Raw genomic sequence first — 13,292 nt, forward strand, 5'->3', positions numbered from 1 at the left:
AAAACCGCAACTGAAACCGAACTGGGGAAGAAGAAGAAATATAGAGGAGAGGGTTGGCGGAACTCACGTGGCTGTGCAGCTTCTTTCTCTCCTATCAACGTATTTGCAGCTTTTTAGAAGCCACAAGAAATGGGTATAATATTTATTTTCTGTTCTTAATATTGTGTGTGTTCATTCGATGACCCACGACTTTGATTATATTGGGTGGTTGTGTCTAAACCATAAAAAAAAAAAAAAAGGCTCGTGACCACGGAGAAGAGAGTGGGCGTGACTTAAACCGGCCAGAAAAAGAATTTCGAGCCGCGAATTGTTTTCTGGGTAGTTGGGCTCATATACGTCATGTACAAATCAGAACCTTCGCGAGTATAAATACCCTGTCCCTTTAAGTCCCTTTAAGCTGTGCATCGATTTTAACGTTGAAAGAATTTGGATCTCCTACTTTTGACATCGTTTATCTTGTCACAAAGGACAGAAAACACATCCCCTTCCTTTGAAATGTTGCGATTCCGCCGCGAAATCGCGAAGCAAAAATATAAATATTTCCCGACCTGCAGCCGCGAGCGGCGGTCATGAGAACCACGCGGCATGACGTCAATGGGGGACTTGTAAAAATATAGGAAGTTGTGCAAATACCTGCTCGATAAAAGGTAATTTTTTTGTTTTTGTTTTTATAAATCTTGTCATTCCGACATATATATAAATGCATAAAAACCCGGTATCATCGACAAACTTTTATTATACAGAGTTTTAGTGGCGCCATCTATCCGAGCTCAACAAAACCGACAGTTCTATCTGCTACCACGAACAGCCGCCAGAAGCCGGAAAGGGACAGGGCAGAGCCGGACGGGTATGGCCGGACACGGATGAGACTTTCCTCCTTTCGCAAAACGGGGTAAAAACTAGTGATGGGCCGAACTTTTGCCGAATCGAAAGTTCGGTGCCGAATCTTGGGATTCGGCAAAGCCGACCTTTTGCCGAACTCTTCTAAAGATTCGGCAAAGATCGCAAAGATTCGGCAAAAATACATTGTTACCAAACTTAACGTTGATATTTCGTTTTTTCTGGCGAAAAAGGGTGTTATGTTTCTTTTTCCTTAACTTATATGCAACATGTAATGCCTATTGACATAGTTATTACTAAATAAGGTGATATTCTACCACATCATTGTATCGGTGTCGTTTTTGTGTGGTTACTGGTAATTTAGTGACCCCTTGCAGAAGTGGCGTGACAACGAGTCTGGGTAGAAGCGAGCGTGGCGAATCACGCTACGAGAGTTTCGGTTTTGAGGCATCATCAGCGCAAGCCTGCATGTGTGTGTACATTGTTAAAATGAAGGCAATAACGCTGCGTTCAACGTTACTAAAACACTCAGTTGGGAAACTCGCCGTCGAAACCTAGGCCGCTGGCGTCCACCGAGACCGAGCTAAATGCGACAACAGCGCCACTCTTAGTCATTTGTCTATACTGTGGTCACCTTGAGCTTTTTGAAAGCCTGTTTTTGCGTAAAAACAAACGGAAAAGACTCTTTTTGGAAATTTATTGCAGTTTAGTACAAAAAGAGGGGCGCGTTATGTTTTTAAAATCTTTAGTTTGCAGGGTTTTGCGGCACAATTAATATTGATTCTAAACAACCATGCCTCAGCGGGGCTTTCAGGTAGCGCGTCCCGACCTAGGTGCATTTTAACTTCGGTTGTTTGACGCGGCGCGTCCGCCGGGGAGACAGGGGTGGCAACCCTGTAACCTCTTCCGCTGTATCTGTTCTTAAAGCCAAAATAGTCACGTGCAGTTCCTCGAGTGGCCGGTGCGGGAGAAATGGTGGCGTTGTGTTCATCATTAGCTCGGTGCTCGGAGACAGATTGGGGCCACTTTTTCAAAGCTGTCTCTATGGGAGTTTCCCAACTGAGTGTTTTAGTAGCGTAGGCTGCGTTCTTGCTTTCTCTGGAAGTCGTCGTTTCGTGCGCGAAAACGAATGCAACGGTTGCTGAGCCTTTACCAGAAGAGATAATAATAATATTGTAAATATGCATATTTTTCGATTTGAGTCACTTGACGTCAGCTTTGCATGAAAGTGTGCGTCCCATATTCGCAACGTCTCGTTTTTAACCTTTAAAATGCCAGTTTCTGGTGTTAGGACACACACGAACGTTTTGGAAGATAGGGAGAGTTAGGAATGTCAAATGTGCAACGTCGAGCATTGTAGTTCTGGGTTTAGTTTTATGCAGATACAAGAAAATCCCGAAATAACACTAATTGAAAAAATCAATATTATTTTGCTTTGGAACACACTACTCCTGAGCCGAAAACAGAGTTTTTATAATTGCGAGGAGTGCTTTAAAGTAATTGTCGGCCAATGTTTCAGAATGCACTACTGCATCATTTGTCACTTGCGCAGTGGACTGCGTAAATTACTGGTCCATCTTCTATTCTCGAGGCAAAAAATATTGAAGAGCACCACACTCGCTCGCAAATGCACAGTTACCGTGTTGCCTACCCCACAACGCGCCGTAACCGCTGGTTGTACTACATTGCACGATGGTAACCGCACGACTGCACGGCGTCCATTTGCAATCCATGGCCCCGTCGCGTTCTCGCGCGTGCGCAGACATTTGCCGAATTTTTGCCGAATCTTTGCCGAACTTTGCTGAATCTGAAGTTCGGCAGATTCGGTCCATCACTAGTAAAAATAAAAACCGGTTTTGTTGGAGCCGACGTAACTGTTGTCATAGCAACCCGTCGTCGCAAGCCGTTTCGGTTGCACTCGGTCGAACTCGACGCAAGTGTGTAAATCGCCCTTTACGGTGGTGTTTTCAGTATTCGCATTCAGATATAACTATGTATTACTCGAGCACATAACATGAATGACAATTAAAATATTAGCAAACACCGAACAGTCTACTTAAATTTACAGCTTCGTTTTTTTGTGGGTGGTGCATGAAAGCACCCGATGTCAAAAACCCTGTCAAATGCTCCGCGGCAAACGCCCCGTCCTTTCTGCCCCGCTTTCAAAAGCCCCACTTTCAGAAAGAAGCCCATGTAGAAATCCCCCGTGACAGATGGCCGGGTCCTCAATCTGACGGCGGAGCATTCCGCTTTTACGATCATCATCATTCGAAACTAATATACTCAAACAGCTGGACCTGAGCCCGCTCCACCTGCGCGCCATGAGGTCGCTAGGTTAAAGTTTTTATTATCACATAACAGTTCTGGCCTACGAAGTGAACCCTATTTATTTCCATCGCCGCACAGATCAACAAGACTAAACCACTCTAAAGTAATACGCCCATATTTTGCTAGACTTTAAACTTTAAAAAAAATTTAAAAAATACTACAAACACAATTGAACAGTGGAACTGCTTGTCGTCATTGCTTATTGAAAGCACAAATGTTAAATCATTTGAGCGTCTGCTAGTGCCACAATTGCTGTAACCCTCTCCTGCTCTGCTGCCTGCAATATCCGCAAAAAAAAAAAAAAAAAAGACAGTAACTGTGACGCGATCTCGTGTAACGTAATCATGCCGTGCCCGGAACTCAAGTAATGAATAACTGGATACAACTTCCCGTTCTTCAGGCGTGCGCTAAACCCATTCATGACTTTTCATTCATTCAATTTATTAATGTTTTATTCGGGAGAGGTGGGGGGGGGGGGGGGGGGGGGGGGAAGGAGCTGCATGGTGTGGCTATGCTATACAGTCAATACAACACTGTTGAGGTGAGTAAAAATACGTATAGTAAACTTCTAGGTAACGACACCCAAACACATATAGTATACTAGAAAAACATTAAAAAAAAAAAAAAAAAACAGTATACGCGTAGGTAAGATTCCACCTTCTGATTTAAAGAAAATGAGCTGATAGGACTTACCTCGAATTTTTTATTGATCATTAACGCCGCTAAAAGAAACATCTCACCTCCGTAGAACCACATTGTTACAGAACGTTAAAGAGTGCGTGCTATGCTTGACATGGTATGCAGATGATGCAGTCTCCCCGAAATTAACCCTGTTTTGCCGTAAGGGCAAGTTTCAAATTGTCGTCTTATATGCATGCTTTTGAATCACCCATAGTGTGGGGAGATTGCACAACAGGGTCGTACCTTTCTCCACTCAACTTGTTTGCAGCTTTCGCTCTGCTAAATCGGAAAAAGTGGAAGGCTTTGTGAGAGGAGCTCATTTTGTTATTCTTTCCCGCAACCTTTTTAAACCACAGTTTTTCTTTTATGTTGGTGAATGAGTTGGGTCATGTTATAGAGCGGGTTCATATTATAAATTCTGAAGCAACTCGCATAAAACAATTTATCGCAAAAACGGCGACAAATGTAACTAGATACCTAAGTCAGGTATCGCGATACAAGCGATACATTGTAAATATATTTCACCAGTGAGATACAAATACTGTTTTCAATTGTATCTCGATACAGAGATTACTAGAAAGTACCTGTAAGATACTATCGCGATACATTTGTATCGCGATACTGCCCAGCCCTGCCAGCCAACAATCGTCTGTGGAAAGATGGAGTGGTTAAATGTGCTAGTGGCAGATAACCGGGCGATTGTACGGGATTGTTAAGTCGGGCAGATGACCTGAGAGTAGTGTGTTGCGGAACGTAGGGAAAGCGGGCAATTTTGCGGCGAATTTGCAATAATAGAAGATTAAGCTGGCTTTTTAGGGCAGATACGCTGACGTGCGGTTGTAGTCAGAGATAGTATGAATCTTGTAGCCCGGTTCTGAACTAATTCGAGGTTGTTAATAAGGTAGATTTGATGAGGGTTCCAAACCAATGCCACATACTCCAGTTTAGACCTTACATAAGTTTCATATGCCATTTTTTTTAGAAAAGATGGAGCGGGTTTTAGGTTTCATCTTATGTATCCAAGAGTTCGGGAGGCTTCAGCTGTAATAAATTTATGTTACATTTCACTTTTTACGCCTTGCAACGTTAAAAGTGAAAACAATCAGATAATATCAGTCACATTCGAAGTGACGGCTTCTATTAATAAGCATCGAACCAAAGTTTTCGTCGACTTTTAAGCACGCGTCGATTCATAGATCGTAGATCTATACGAAGTGGGTTTGTCAAAACTGTTAACCTTCAGCTTATGGCGCCATACTTATCACAGCACCTAACACCAGTTCCGTTCTTCTTACGTCATTATAATATATATATATATATATATATATATATATATATATATATATATATATTTATATACGTAGGTATAAAAGTCTAAATCTGTGTGACCTCCCCCTATGACAGCGGAGTGCATTTCTGGTGATGCAGATTTATGCAATTGTCTACTTGTACGTCATTCTAAGTTCTTTGGTGGTTCCAGTTAACCTTATGCATAGCTTGCAAGTGTCGCCATAGCTGGGTACTGACGGTTATTTTTACTTACTGGTTTCTTAGAACTACAACTTCTGCGGTGTGCAACTAACACGGCGAACCGACCGCTTGTGGCGCATAAAACACTGACATGGCCGCGAACGACGTCACATGCAAGCTCTGTGTTTTGTTGTTCCTTTTACTTAAAAGAGCCTTTGTAGACCCTCAACATGAAACAATGCTGGTTGGAGGTCGAAGAGGGGGGACGGGGCTTTTGTCACGCGGGGAATAAGAGACGGGGTAATTGAACTTGGGGTTTTCGAAACGTGGGATAATGACGCGGGTCTTTTGCGACAGGGGTTCTGAACACGGGGAAATCGTGCTATACCCGTCTTTTTTGTGTTCTTCTTTGTCCACCTAGAAGTGCACCTTTCCGTCAACATAAGTGGTGGCGTGTGCGAACTACAGCGGGCGCACCTCTCCACTCTAAGAGAAAGATGGTCTAGAAGGACTAACGGCAGCATTTGGTCCTCTGAACTTCCATTTTGTAATATTTTCATTGGGTCCGAGAACGCTGGTTCAGGATCAAAAAGAGACACGTGCACGTGTCGTCGCGTGTGTGTTGTGTGTGTGTCATCTGTGTTCTAATTCCTTGTCTATGTTGAAATGCATAATACATGTGCAAATGCGATAGCATCTATATCTTCGATCAACTCGCACCGGAATCGCCCTGAAACCTGGACAGTGCACAGCGCTCCTCGGTCGTGTAGCACGAAGTCGGTGCTACATCGAAGACAAACTGCGCCGCGGCAGTGCACCGAGGCGAGCTGGGCGAGCTCCACCACGCGTCACCTCGCATTTTGTTCGTTTTTTCTTGCGTAGGTCCGCGCACGGTATACCCGTCTGCTGTCAATCTCCTGTTTTTTACTCGCGGATTTGGCAGACCCATCACGAATGAACATCGTGGACATGATTGTCGACGGAGTAACGTAGTAGGTGACAATTCCACAGGTATATATATGCTGCCCATCATTGGTGGTTCGAGAAAGTGATCGAAACACCTCGCAACGCTTTCCACGAAGTTCTTACCTTTCGGGCGCTCCTTGCCTTCGCAGCAATCGACGGCAATCGCGGCGATGGTAACAAGATCGCCGTCTCGCTCTCAGAAGAGCTGAGGAATTAATCGAGTGCAGCTGCGAGGCGTGTTCGTCTTCGCAAGGTCGCCACCTCGATAGACTGCGCGTTTGCTAATCCCGCCATCTCCTCGATTCCCGCTCCTGGCCGCACTGCTTGATTGGACTGCATCCCGGCGCACCGTTGATTTTCTTGGTGCGCGTTTGGGGCAACGAAAAGCTGCACCGGGAGTGTGCGCTCCGTTGATCGAGGACGTCTGGTGCGCACCGGTGCGCCAGACGTCCGCCTCGCTGCCCCGGTGCGCACTCGTGCGGATGATCGAAGATGCTATAAAATAAGTGTTGTTCATATGTGAGTGTAATCAGCGTGGAAATGATCTACCCCAGCGATACCATATTTTTTACTAGTTTTGAATTTGACGTTGAGCACCACCTGGGTGCGTAAGGGCGCAGTTTAGTAATAAATAAGGTAAGGACGCAACATTTAGTCCCAGTGGCCTAAATGCAGGGGGTGCGAAAGTTAGTCCTGGGGGTTCAACTTTGAGGGACTAACGGTAGGGGAGCAAGGGTTGCTCCCGTTACCGTTGCTCCCCTAGTGGACCAATGGTTATGTCAGCGCATTTGCTCCCTTGAGGGAGCAAGTCACGTTCCCTTTTTAGAGCGCAGCTCTTAGGCGCCCGTTTCCGGCTTGAGTGGCGTCGGCGTCGCCGTCGGCGTAACCGCGAGGTCACGTGACCCCCCCAAGGTCACGTGACCCGCCAAGGTCACACCAATGTCACGTGACCCCTCCCAGGTTTCACGTGACTCCCCAAGGTCACGTGGCACCCAAGGCCACGTGACTCTCCAAGTCACGTGACCCCCCCCCCCCTCCCCCGAGGTCAGGTGACCCCCCGGAGCATATTCAAGAATGAGGGGAGGAGGAGGAGAAGGAGGAGGAGGAGGAGGGTCTACCCTCCCCTCAGTACCCTTCAATCCTCCTCCTCAAGAGCTGCGCTCCAATTCGGCGTTACAGGGAGTAGTAAACGGCTTTCACTTTTTTCTTAGAGTGTAGCTATCATCATCGTCGCTTGTGACGTCACGGGTAGGACAGAGTGGGACAGACCTTGCAGATTCTGGACCCTTTGGCTCGTCAGCTCGCTTCATCCGCTGTTTGGGTAACGCGCGGCAAAGCCTGTTTCACCTGTTGTGTTTATTTGGTGAAGTGATATTCGTAGTAGGGCATTTTGCCAAAGCTCGAAACTGTGGCACGCGTAGTCGCGCTAACAAACAATTTTGGCTTTGAGATGTCGAAGCGCTAGGATCGTAGTGTGCGGTACTCTACCCCTGTATAAAGAGCTGAATGATAAAAATTAAATATCCAGCACTTTACCCAACTACAATATCTACCACGGCGACCGGTGTGTATTTTTTTTATTATTATGATTGGGACAATATAAGTCTGAGAAAAGATTGTCTCATCAAATTAAAACTAGAAAAAGCAAAATTTGAGAGCCTCTCGCGTGTGTAGTAAATTAACCCTTCAGCGAAAGCGACTCCGTGAATCCCGTTGGTTCCAATGTGTTTTGTGAGTGCTGGTCTCTTATTAGTTTCAAGTTGATTCTTTTTTTAGTTTTATAAACGAGTAAACAAACATTTCCTCAATATAACTGGCAAGCAGAAGTAATGGCTGGCTTCCGGAGCCGTTTCAATTGAATCCCTGCTTATTCACCCGGTCGACACGAAACGTGCGAGACCCCCTCGCGAACGAAGTCTTAATATAGTAAGTCAGTGACAGTCCCAAAAATGAGGTATACACCTGCTATGAATTACTACCGTTTGTATGTTTAATTTTATTAATTATTTAATTAATAAACTACAAACCAATGTGGCTGGCGAGGAGCAAGATAATCGCGATAATTAATACTTTTAACGAAATATATTGCCGCGCGCAGGGTCACGGAGTTCTAGAACTTTCTTGTTTATTCTTGCTCCGTACATAACTTCTGTCGTTTATCCCTGCTTATGTTGTTCTAGAAAGTGTGTGTTCATTCTCGCCCCGAGCGCGCTACGCTCGAACCTTCTCCGCCGAATCTTCGAGATAGTGACTCACTCTAGATAAGACGCCGCTCGCTACATTGTCGAGTCAGTCTCGCCTCAGCGTTTGATCGTGCTGCTTCGCCGCCTTCGACGCCCGCGACGTTCTGTTGTTATCTTTCTTTTGTACCCTTTTATTTTTGGCACAAGTTCGCCACATTAAACGTTTATTTATTCCTGTTTATTTCTTGTTTATTAGTCACCACCCGTGACATTTTTGGTGGAGGTGCTGGGTAACACCTTATGCCTCTTCGCCGTACCCCTCCGAGGACCCGTTCGGCAAGCCCCACTCCAAGACGACCTTTTGAAGAAGAGACAGGGCCCCGGGCAAGCCAGCGTCTCCGAGGACAACCACCAGAGTTTGGTCCACTGCCGGACAACGCCAAGAAGCCACCCAAGCCGACAATGGACTCCACGGCGCAGCCGACGGAAATCCCCCAAGCAGCACCGTCCTACGTCTTCCTGCCTGTGGTTCCCCGTGTGCCGACGCCGTTCCACGGTGAAATTTATGAGGATGTAGAAGACTGGCTGCAGCACTACGAACGTGTAGCACGCCATAATGGATGGACCACTGAGCAGCGCCTCCAAAACCTCTACTTCTCTTTGGAGGGTACCGCGAGGCAGTGGTTCGAGAACCACGAGGCGTCGCTTACGTCGTGGGACACCTGCATCGCCGGCCTGAAAGACACATTTACGAACCAGACACGACGACAGCGAGCGGAAGACCTTCTGCAAGTACGAACCCAAGGGCCCAACGAAACGGTCACCAGCTTCGTTGAAGACGTCCTCCGCCTGAGCAACCGCGCCGACCCTCAGTCCACCGAGGAGAAGAAGCTGCGCGTGCTGATGAGAGGAGTGAGGAGTGACATCTTCGGCGGCCTTGTTCGCAACCCACCAACAACTGTCGGGGAATTCGTTACCGAGGCAACCAACATCGAGCGTGCCCTGTCAATCCGAGCCAGCCACTACAACCGACTCGCCGGCACGCCTGTTGCGTCGACGCTGACACCTTCCCGATTCGACGAAGGCGGCGCCCGTGCTGACAAGATTCGTGCAATTGTCCGCGACATCGTGCGGGAGGAGCTCCGGAAACTGCTGCCTGCTGCCAACCAGCCGGCTGAGCTGTCGATAGCCGAAGTGGTGCGCGAAGAAGTCGAGCGGGCAATTCAACCGGAGGCTCCTGCCAGCGTAGCACCACCCGAAGAGCCCGCCCTGACCTACGCCGCAGTGGCCCGACGGCCACCGCCTCCTCCTCCAGCCTATGTTGCGCCGCCCCGACGTCGTTCTCCTGCGCTGCAGCACGACCGCCGCCGCGACGACCAGGCTCAGTACGCCTGCCAAGAGCCCCGCGCACCTCGGAAGACCGACGTGTGGCGAACACCCGACCGACGTCCTTTGTGTTTCCACTGCGGGGAAGCGAACCACACCTACCGCCAATGCCCATACCGGCGACTCGGACTGCGGGGGTTCCACCCAAATGACCCACGCCCCCGTTACGGTGAACGCCCTCGGGAGATCGACGAGTACCTTCGACGACCTCAGTCCCCCGAGCCTGCCTCCCGCCGAGAGTTCCGGTCGCCATCGCCACGACGTCCGGCTTCGCCGATGCACCGACCCCGACGTGAAAGCCTATCACCCCTCGCTCCTCGCCGGGGAAACTAGGCGCGGCAACCCCTGGAGGTGGAGTTGCCGAAGACGACCGACGTAAAGAGCCTCCAAGAACGACGGAGCGCTCCCACTCTCCCGACGCCACGCATCACAACGACGCTCCTGCATCGGTGTCCAACAACCTGAACGTTGTGATCGACGGCCTCGACGAATCGGCACTCGTGGACACCGGAGCAGACTACTCAGTCTTGAGTGGGAGGCTCTCCCGCCGCCTTCGAAAAGTCATGACGCCGTGGGATGGACCACAAATAAGAACCGCCGGAGGACACCTGATTACACCAGTCGGGAGATGCACCGCTCGCGTCGAGATTCACGGCGAAACATGCCCTGTGAAGTTCGTCGTTCTGCAAGACTGCTCGAGGGACGTCATTCTCGGAATGGACTTCCTGTGTGAATACGGCGCCATCATCGACCTTGCGGAGAACAAGCTGACGCTTCGGAAGCCTGTGCCATCGGTGGAAAATCCCAAACCTACGTTAGCTGCAGCGCGAGTCCTCGTCTGCCACGTAAACCTGCCGCCGCTGTCGAGTGTCTTTGTGCCCGTCGGGACCGAAGGAGCCACCTGCGGTGTAGCACTGCTGGAAGGAAGCGTCCAACTTCTCCTCGGACGAGGGATTGGCATTGCAAGAGGCGTAACAGAGCTCCAGGACGGGCGTACCGTAGCCCTTGTCACCAACTTCCGGCAAGAGTCGCAGCACCTTACGAAGGGTACAGCCGTGGGCTACGTCGAGGAAATTCAAGACTCAGCCGCGATCGCCGTGATCTCAGGAGACGCCTCTCCGACGCAGAACAAGACAATCACGTCCTCAGAGCTCGACATCGACCCCTCCCTCCCAGCCCCACAACGACGACAACTTCGTGACCTTCTCGCCGAGTTCAGTGAGTGCTTCTCCGCGTCGTCGAAGGTGCGCCAAACGACGGTTGCGAAACATCGGATAATTACTGATGACGACGCACTCCCTGTGCATCGGCCGCCGTACAGGGTCTCCGTGAAAGAAAGGGAAGCCATCCAGCAGCAGGTACAAGAAATGCTCAACGACGACATTGTCCAGCCCTCAAGCAGTCCGTGGGCTTCACCGGTAGTCCTGGTGAAAAAGAAAGACGGGACTCTTCGGTTCTGCGTGGACTATCGCCGACTGAACGCCGTAACAAAAAAGGACGTCTACCCGCTGCCACGGATCGACGACACCCTGGACCGGCTGCGCCACGCCCGATACTTTTCGTCGATGGACTTAAAGAGCGGGTACTGGCAGATTGAGGTCGACGAACGAGATCGTGAGAAGACAGCCTTCGTCACGCCGGATGGACTGTATGAGTTTAAAGTAATGCCGTTCGGGCTGTGCACAGCGCCGGCAACCTTCCAGCGCGTTATGGACACCGTCCTTGCCGGCTTGAAATGGCAAAGCTGTCTCGTCTACCTCGACGATGTTGTGGTGTTCGCAAGCGAATTTGACGAGCATCTGAGACGACTGCGAGCCGTGCTACAGGCCTTCAAGGCTGCAGGGCTGACCCTCAAGCCTTCCAAGTGTCGGTTCGCCTATGGTGAGCTGAAATTCTTGGGCCACGTCGTGAGTGCGCAGGGTGTAAGCCCTGATCCCGCAAAAACGTCCGCTGTCGCCGAGTTCCCGAAGCCATCAGACAAGAAGACCGTTCGAAGATTTCTTGGGCTGTGCGCCTATTACAGACGTTTCGTTCGTGACTTTGCACAAATTTCTGCACCGCTGACGCATCTGACGAAAGACGACGTGCAGTTCCAGTGGGGAGAGGAGCAAGAGCAAGCGTTCGGCGAACTCAAGCGAAGGCTCCAGTCGCCCCCTATCCTCGGACATTTTGACCAGTCGGCGGAGACTGAAATCCACACGGACGCCAGCAATACCGGTCTCGGTGCGGTACTCGTTCAGCGACAAGAAGGGGCAGAGAGAGTAATCGCTTACGCAAGCCGGGCGCTGTCTAAGGCAGAACAAAATTATTCAACGACCGACAAAGAATGTCTTGCTGTTGTCTGGGCGATAACCAAGTTCCGCCCGTACTTGTATGGGATCCCGTTTCGCGTGGTCACAGACCACCACGCCCTCTGCTGGCTCGCAAACCTCAAGGATCCGTCCGGACGCCTCGCCCGCTGGAGCCTTCGACTGCAGGAATTCGACATAACCGTTGTGCATAAGTCCGGCCGCAAGCATAATGACGCTGACTGTTTGTCTAGGGCTCCAGTCGAACCTCCAATCTCCGGCGCCGACGACGATGACGACTCCTTTTTTCTAGGCGCAGTTAACGCTACCGACATGAGGGCACTGCAACGCGACGACGCAGAACTTAGCTCCGTGATCGACCACCTCGAAGGTCGAGGAAGCTCTGTCCCACGGGTCTTTTCTCGGGACCTACCGAGCTTTGTCCTACGGGGAGGCGTGCTCTTCAGAAAGAATTTCGGAACCAGCGAAACTCCTTGGCTACTGGTTGTCCCCGCCAACCTCCGAGAAGAAATTTTTCAAGCGTGCCACGACGACCCAACAGCCGGACATCTCGGCTACAGCAGGACCCTTGCCCGGATTCGTGACAAGTACTACTGGCCAAAGCTTCCGAAGACCGTCCATCTCTACACACGATCGTGCCATGAGTGCCAGCGACGCAAGAAACCGCCGTCAAAGCCAGCAGGTCTCCTCCAGCCGATTACCCCGCCAACCAAGCCCTTCCAGCAAATTGGAATGGATTTGCTGGGTCCTTTTCCACCGTCGACGATGGGGAACCGCTGGATAATCGTCGCCACCGATTATCTTACTCGTTACGCCGAGACGAAAGCCCTTCCGTCGGGGACTGCGGTCGAAGTCGCCAAGTTCTTCATCGAGTCCATCGTCCTCCGGCATGGCGCCCCCGAAGTACTGATTACAGACCGAGGGTCGTCGTTCATGGCACAGTTGACCCAAGAGATCCTTCGTCTAAGCCACACGGAACACCGTCGAACAACGGCATACCATCCGCAGACCAATGGGTTGACGGAGCGGCTTAACAAAACAATCGCCGACATGGTCTCTATGTACGTCGACGTGGAGCACAAGACCTGGGACGAAGTGCTGCCCTACGTCACGTTCGCCTACAACACCG

Source organism: Ixodes scapularis, unplaced genomic scaffold (assembly GCF_016920785.2).
Source record: "Ixodes scapularis isolate PalLabHiFi unplaced genomic scaffold, ASM1692078v2 PGA_scaffold2__306_contigs__length_199485367, whole genome shotgun sequence".
In the NCBI taxonomy this organism is placed as follows: Eukaryota; Metazoa; Arthropoda; class Arachnida; order Ixodida; family Ixodidae; genus Ixodes; species Ixodes scapularis.